This window comes from Haliaeetus leucocephalus, unplaced genomic scaffold, assembly GCF_000737465.1.
Source record: "Haliaeetus leucocephalus isolate CR32 unplaced genomic scaffold, Haliaeetus_leucocephalus-4.0 Scaffold175, whole genome shotgun sequence".
NCBI lineage: Eukaryota > Metazoa > Chordata > Aves > Accipitriformes > Accipitridae > Haliaeetus > Haliaeetus leucocephalus.
This window is the reverse complement of record NW_010972611.1, coordinates 508,745-515,961: the sequence shown is the minus strand read 5'-3', so window position 1 is coordinate 515,961 and position 7,217 is coordinate 508,745.

Genomic DNA, 7,217 nt, shown 5'->3' with positions numbered 1-7,217 from the left:
AGCTAGTTCTCCCAAACAGAAGGTGCCAGGACTGAAATCTGTTGCTGGCCCTCACCTTCCCTCAGCAGCCATTTCACAGCCCCACCAAAGCTGCAGCTCTGCACTTGCTTAGCCACATAACAGTTCCCACACTCTCTCTCACTCTGGCCAGTGTCCAGCTCCAAAATTTGGAGGCACGTTCACTATAGGCAGAGGTGGGAGAAAAATTTCACACGACAGCTCCCACAAGGAGCAAGAGAGTGAGGGGACTGTTACATGCCTAAGCAAGGGCACAGCCCCGGGGGGGGGGAGGGGGCTGTGAAAAGGCTGCAAAGGGTAGGTGAGGGCCAGCAACAGCTTTCAGTCTTGGCCAGTTCTCCGTGGTGGCAGTCGCTGGACGTTTTCAATTTTGGAGCTGGGATCTGATGAGAGTGAGGCAGTAGGCGAGAGAGATCCTTTGGATGCGGCAGAAGCTTGGAGCCCAAACAAATGTTGGGCCTGTGAAATGGCTGCCAAGGGAAGGTGATGGCCAGGAACAGCTTTCAGTCCTGGCACCTTCTGTGTGGGAACTGATGCTGACATCTGTCCTTTTGGGTCCTGAGCTCTAGCAAGGTTGAGCGTTAGGTGTTACAGCAATCTCAGCGTCCCAGAGTTAGTGGGGCTTGTCAGGGCTGCCAAGGGATGTTGAGACCCAGCAACAGCCTTCCATACTTGCAATATCTCTGTTGTAGCACTAGCTGACTTCTGTCCATTTTCTTACTTGGGTCTGGCGAGGTATAGATTTAGGCGGTACAGTATCCGCAGAGTCCCCGTGTCAGTGTGACTTTGTATGAGGCTGCCAAGAGTCATAAGTGATCCAACAGATACACTTGTGGAATCTGCTCCACGCTACGCACCCCCCTCTCTGCTTTCTTTTAACCCATCTTTTGCTACTGCTTATACTGCTCCTGCTTTTGTCCCTTTTACTGGAAATCTAGCTGCAATGCAGCCAGTAGCAGGGGAAGCTAATGCTCCTCCTCTGGTATTGCTTGTATTTACTAAACAATCCTGGAATCCAGGAGATTTAGCTGAGGGGGGGATGTAAAATGCCTAGGTTGAGGGAAGATGCGAATCGGTATGCCCAATTTTTTTCAAATATTTGCACTGCATATAAACCATCATGGAGGGATACTCAAATATTATTGAAGAAGTTATTTCAATCTGATGAAAGGGATAAAATAATTGAAGTTAACCATTACTATTAACAATTAGGGAATAAAGGGGCGTGGGAAACTAGCAGAAGAGTCCCCAGCTTGTTTATTAGGAAGACATCTCCTCCAAGCCCTGGATGTACAGTTACATCTACCACCCAGGGGCACTGATTTGATAATCACGGGGGTATGCGTAATATCTGAAGTCCAGGATCCCGACCTAGAGACACCAAAAACCCAGGAAGCAGTGCCCAGGGAATTGTGGAGTAAATTGGGAACTGATGTGGGACTGTTGAAATTGGCACAACTGAAACACATAAAAACAAACGGAGGAGTGCTCCCTGCTGTGAAGCAGTATCCTATTCCCCGGAAACAGAGAAAAGTATTCAAAAACAGATAGACCAGTACCTTGCCCAAGGAATTTTGAAACTGTGTGAATCCCTGTATAATACCCCAGTATTACCAGTAAGAAAAAACAGACTAGATAAAGATGGGGTTCCTGAGTTTTGATTTGTTAAAGATTTGAGTGCAATTAACCAGTATGTTATCATCCCACACCCCATGGTGCCAGATCCCTCTATTCCACTCTTGTAAATACCGCGTTGGGCTAAGTGTTTTACTGTGATTGATTTGACTGCAGCATTCTTTAGTATTCCCATAGATGAAGAAAGCCAGCCCTTGTTTGCTTCCACGTGGAAGGGACAACAGTTATGGACTCGCCTTCCACAGGGGTTTACTGGCTCTCCCACCATATATTCCCAAATATTGAAAGAAAATTTAAAGATTATTGAATTACATGGTGGATCAGTTTTCATCTAATATGTAGATGATTTACTAATAGCTAGCAGAAATTATAACAACTGTTTAAAATATACTACACATTTATGTACTGCCTAAGCAACCAAGGGACATCATGCATCTCCATCCAAGCTCCAGCTGTGTCAAAAGCAAGTAAAATATCTGGGATTCATTTTGAAGGAAGGACAGCAAGTAATAGATCCAGAAAGAGTAACAGCTATAATTGAAATTCCTTGGACAGTTATGAAAAAACAGCTACAAGGTTTTCTAGGTGCAGTTGAGTTTTGCAGACCATGGATACCAGGATGAGGGGAACTAAACAAACCTCTGACAGAGGCAACAAAAATGGAAGAAATAGAACCCATTACATGGGGGCCAGAATGCGAAAAAGCCTTTAGAGCTATAAAATGGGCCTTGGCTTTGGCTCCAGCTTTAGGACTTCCAGACTACAAAATCCCTTTTGATCTGTATATATGTAAATGAAAAGGGGTGGCTGGTGGAGTGTTAACGCAGAAATTAGGACCTCATCAAAGACCTGTGGTATATTATTCTGTTCAACTGGATCTGATGGCAGCAGGAGCTCCAACATGCATTAGATCAGTGGCAACAGCAGCTATAATAGCGGAAAAAAGCTGATCTTTAGTATTAGGGTACCCAGTTACAATCTGTATGTGCCACAGGAAGTTGAATTACTTCTCAAGCAATACACAACACAAGCATGAGAGACTGAAAGAGTTAATGTCTCAAACATTGTGGTGGGGCAAGTTCTGCATAACAAAGAAATCTGCATAATAACAAACCCTGCAGAGCAAGAACGCAGGTGGTAGCAACAGGGTACGGAGGACGTTCCAGAGAGTACTCAAGTTCTAAGCGGGACAGCTCACCATATATGGCCGAAGGTCAAAGAACAGTCATACCTGCAGGGAGGGAGAAGTTATTCCCCAAACGACCCCCAAGCCCACCGACCCATTTCCAGAAGGTTCTGGAAGCACAAACCGCACATGACACCTAATTAGCGTAATGAGTTCGAGTGCCCGCCCAAAGGAGGGGCAAGGAAATTATAAAAGGGCACAAATTGAAGCCCCATGTGCATGTGCCCTCCAGAACTGGACCTCTAGGTTGGCTGGACCAATGCTGGACCCAGGACTGGTGAAAACTTCCTCTTTCCTTTTTTCTCTCTCTGTCTCTCTCTCTTTCTTTTTTTCCCATAATCCCTACACCTCATTCCTTATTTTACATAAACCATTGATGAAGTCTGGGACTAGGAGTGGATCTAGCCACCTTAGGCTCCTCTCTGAGGAGGAGTCTAGAAAGCAAGGGGGTCTACTCTGAACCTCATAACTCAGCCTCTCCTTATTGTCTTCCCTGAACTGATCCCCAAATAAGCAAGGCTCGTAGTATATGTTTGATGACATATGGTTAGCATGCGTTACATGGTTTACTGCCATAGTTTCATGCCAATTCTTGTTGTGAGCGAATAAAAGTTGAGTTTTGTGAGTTAAAGGATCCCTGGTGTCGTTTCACCTTAATCCTGACCTGGGAATCAGCAAACCTGAGTCGTCATCCTGAGAAATTGGGACATGACAACAAGCCTTGTGTCCCCAGTGTGTGCATAAATACAGACTAACTCTTTTAAATGCAGGTAATGTGACTTGAGAGAGGTGTAATACATTGAACCTGGCAACACTACTACCAATACCTGTAGAAGGAGAAAAGCATCACTGATGCGACAGGTAATCCAGACTATTAGTAAGCCATGGTCATATCTCACAGACCTCCCTTTATAAAACCCAGATCTTATTTTGTTCACAGATGGATCATCCTACTATTTACATGGACAACGAAAGACTGGCTATGCAATTGCAGACCAATGGCAGGTAGTAGATGCTGAATGACTTCCAGCAACAGTTAGTGTTCAAGAGGAAGAGTTAATTGCATTAGCCAGAGCAGCTCGCCTTGGAAGCAGAAAGTGAGGAACCATCTATACAGATTTGAGGTATGTTTTTGGCATATGCCATGCAATAGGCATATTGTGGAAAGAACGGGGGTTTCTCACCTCCTCAGGAAAAGCTGTGGCTAACAGAATAGAAATTCGGGACCTATTGGACGCAATTCAACTTCCCAAACAGATTGTTGTGCTTCACCGTCCAGCCCATACAAGGGACACTACTGTAATCAGCAAAGCAAAAGCTGCGGTTAATCAGCCTGCAGTGAAGACTATGGCAGTTGCTTTGGATAAGAGCTCATGGCCTATTGTCGACCATCAATCAGATGTGACAAATGAAGAAAAGGAATAGTAGTAAAAATGGGAAGCAGTGGAAGATGAAGATGGAATATGGACAACAGGGGGAAAACCTGTCCTACCAAAGAAATACCTGATGACTGGTTCCATGATAAAGCTCATGGAGGAATGGAAGCAGTGGCTAATCAAGTATAGCAAGTGTGGGTGGCACCAGGTATCTATGCAGCCACTATAAGAATTATTAATACCTGTCCTACCTTACCTGCCAGAAATTCTCAAATACAAAACCAGCGCCTGAATTGGGAAGTCGACCATGGGCTTTTTTCCAATCCAAAGATTGCAAGTAGATTATGCTGATATGCCTGCAGTATGCAAATATAAACATTACTAGTGATAGGAGGCTAATTATCAGGATGGGTAGAGGCTCTCCCTAAAGAAATTATTCCTAGATGTGAAGTACCAGAATCTATTGAATCAAATAGATGGTTGCATTTCACTGCAGAAATAACTAACTTTGTAAGAGTTTAGGGATACAAAAAAGATTGCACACTCCTCATCACCCTCAAGCATCCAGGCAAGTAGAAAGAATGAATCAAACTATTAAGGAGAGAATTGCTAAAATTTGCACACATACAGGGTTAAAATGGCCAGAAGCATTAAATTTAGCCTTATGGGACATTCAGAATCCCCCAAGGCAACCCTTAGGACTATTGCCCACCGAGGGTCTTTTGGGGTGACATTTAGCTATACCAGGGACTTCTATCCCAGCCAAAACCAGCCTCTTGAATGGAGATGAGTGTTTAACATACTATGTTCTAAATTTACAAAGAAGTTTCAAAATTAAAAGGGACCCTGCTCAGTGGTACCAACCCACCCCTCCAGAGATACAGGTACATGATTTGTAGCCTGGGGAGAGAGTTTTAATAAAAGTATTTTCGTGATTGTATAAGAAGAACAAAACAGCAAACAAATCAAACCAATGAAAAGCAAGATGACCCCAGACCTTAATATTAGTCTTGGTCCAAACGGTCGCATGAAGGGTGGGGAACTTAGATTGTAAAGGTATAATTGGTCAGGGATTTCTTTGTTTGGGGTCCCTCTTTACAGGCACCCAGCTCAAGCTGTAGCACTATTAATAAAGAATCTCTTTTTTGGCTCACTGATTCAGCAGAAAGCTAGAGTTGAACCCTGGTGACTGGCGTATAAAATTTCCATAACACAATGGAAGGTAAGAACCAGCAACAGCTTTCTTCCTGGCCACTTCTTTGTGGGAACTGATGCTGACAGCTGTCCTTTTGGTTCCTGGGCTCTAGAAAGATTGAGTATCAGGTGTCAGAACAATTGCAGTCAGCAGTCAGAGCTGTTGGGGCTGTGTAGGGCCTGCCAAGGGAAGGTGAGGGCCAGCAACAGCTTTCAGTCCTGGCACCTTCCGAGTGGGAGCAGTTGCTGGACGTTTTCAACTTTGGAGCTGTGCTCTGGGTAGAGTGAGAGAGAGTGCAAGGACCGTTAGGGGGCTAGGCAAGTGCACAGCCTCATTGTTGGGTCTGTGAAAGGGCTGCCAAGGGAAGGTGAGGGCCAGCAACAGCTTTCTCCACATCCCTACCTGCTCAGTCTTGTACATTTGTCCTAAGTTCCCTCACCGGTCTGGAATTTCTCCAATGACACACTTACTTCTATCGGTCTATGGCGATGTGAAAGATATCCAACAAAGAGAAAAACACTTATTCTATTCTCAATATTTAGTGGGGGAAAACAGCTAAACATGGTAATACAGAGATTTTTTCTTCTCTTATCTGTTACTTGTGGCAATCTTAGCTGTGCTTGTAACACAGCAAGACAGAAAACTGAATATATATGATTTAAGAGAACCCTTAAATTTCACTTAGTAAAAAATGGATACCTGAACTTTAGGAATTGACATGTATTCTTTTGCTGGAAAGAATCGAAATGCTTGCCATGAAAGGCAAAGCCACAGAAGATTAAGTGGCACAAAAAAGCACAAGTTTTACATGCATGTAGCTAAAAATGCAGTTTACCTAAAACAGCAATTAAGGCAATCTTTATATAATGATGGAACTTCACAGTAATTATTCACCTTGTAGATTGACTCTTGTATATGGACTTTTATGACTGCTGCACCAGTTGTGATGCCATCACCAGAATCCCGTCTCCTTGTTTTTCTGCTCTTTCCAGCTCAACAACGTAGTCTGGGGAAGAATAGTCGGCTTCTGAATATTTTAAAATCTGGATAAAACTAAAGTCATTTTTTGCTAGGTAGACAAAAATCTCCATCATCACTTCAGATTCATTAATACAGACAATGCAGATGGAGAAGCATCCCATGGCTACACTGATCAAGAAATAATAAGCATAGACTTATGGAAAAAACAGGTTGAAAATATCTCTGTGGGTCTCTAGCCCAATCCCCAGCTCAAAGGAGGGCCAACTTCAAACTTGGGTCAGAATCCCTGGGATCTTGCCCAGCTGAGTTTTGAAAACTTCCAAGGATGAAGCTCCAGTGATTACCTCAACTTCAGGGTAAATTATATTTGGCCTACTCTCCATTTTAAAATTTCCTTGCTGCAACTTGTCACCACCACCTCTTGTCCTTTCACTGTGCACCCCCAAGAGGAGTGTAATTTCACCTTCTCTACCCAGTGCAGTTAGAAACCTCTTTCCCTTCTCCCAGGCTAAACAAACCCAATGCCCTGAGCCTCTCCTAATACGTCCTGTGCTCCAGACACTTTTTTGTGGGTCTCTGCCAGACTCTCTCCAGTTTCCTAATCTCTTTCTTGTATTCAAGGACCCAAAAAATGTACTTTCTTCTGACCAGATTTGATGATCCCTGTCTCAAAACTATCATGCTCCATGATAACAAAACAGGTTAGGCTATTACAAACTATTTTAAACCCTACAATACTTACTAACATTCAAACCAAAAGCATTCTCTCAGCAGACTGCTCCATTATGATTATCTGTCTGACTCCAAAGACTTCTTGAGAAGTCAC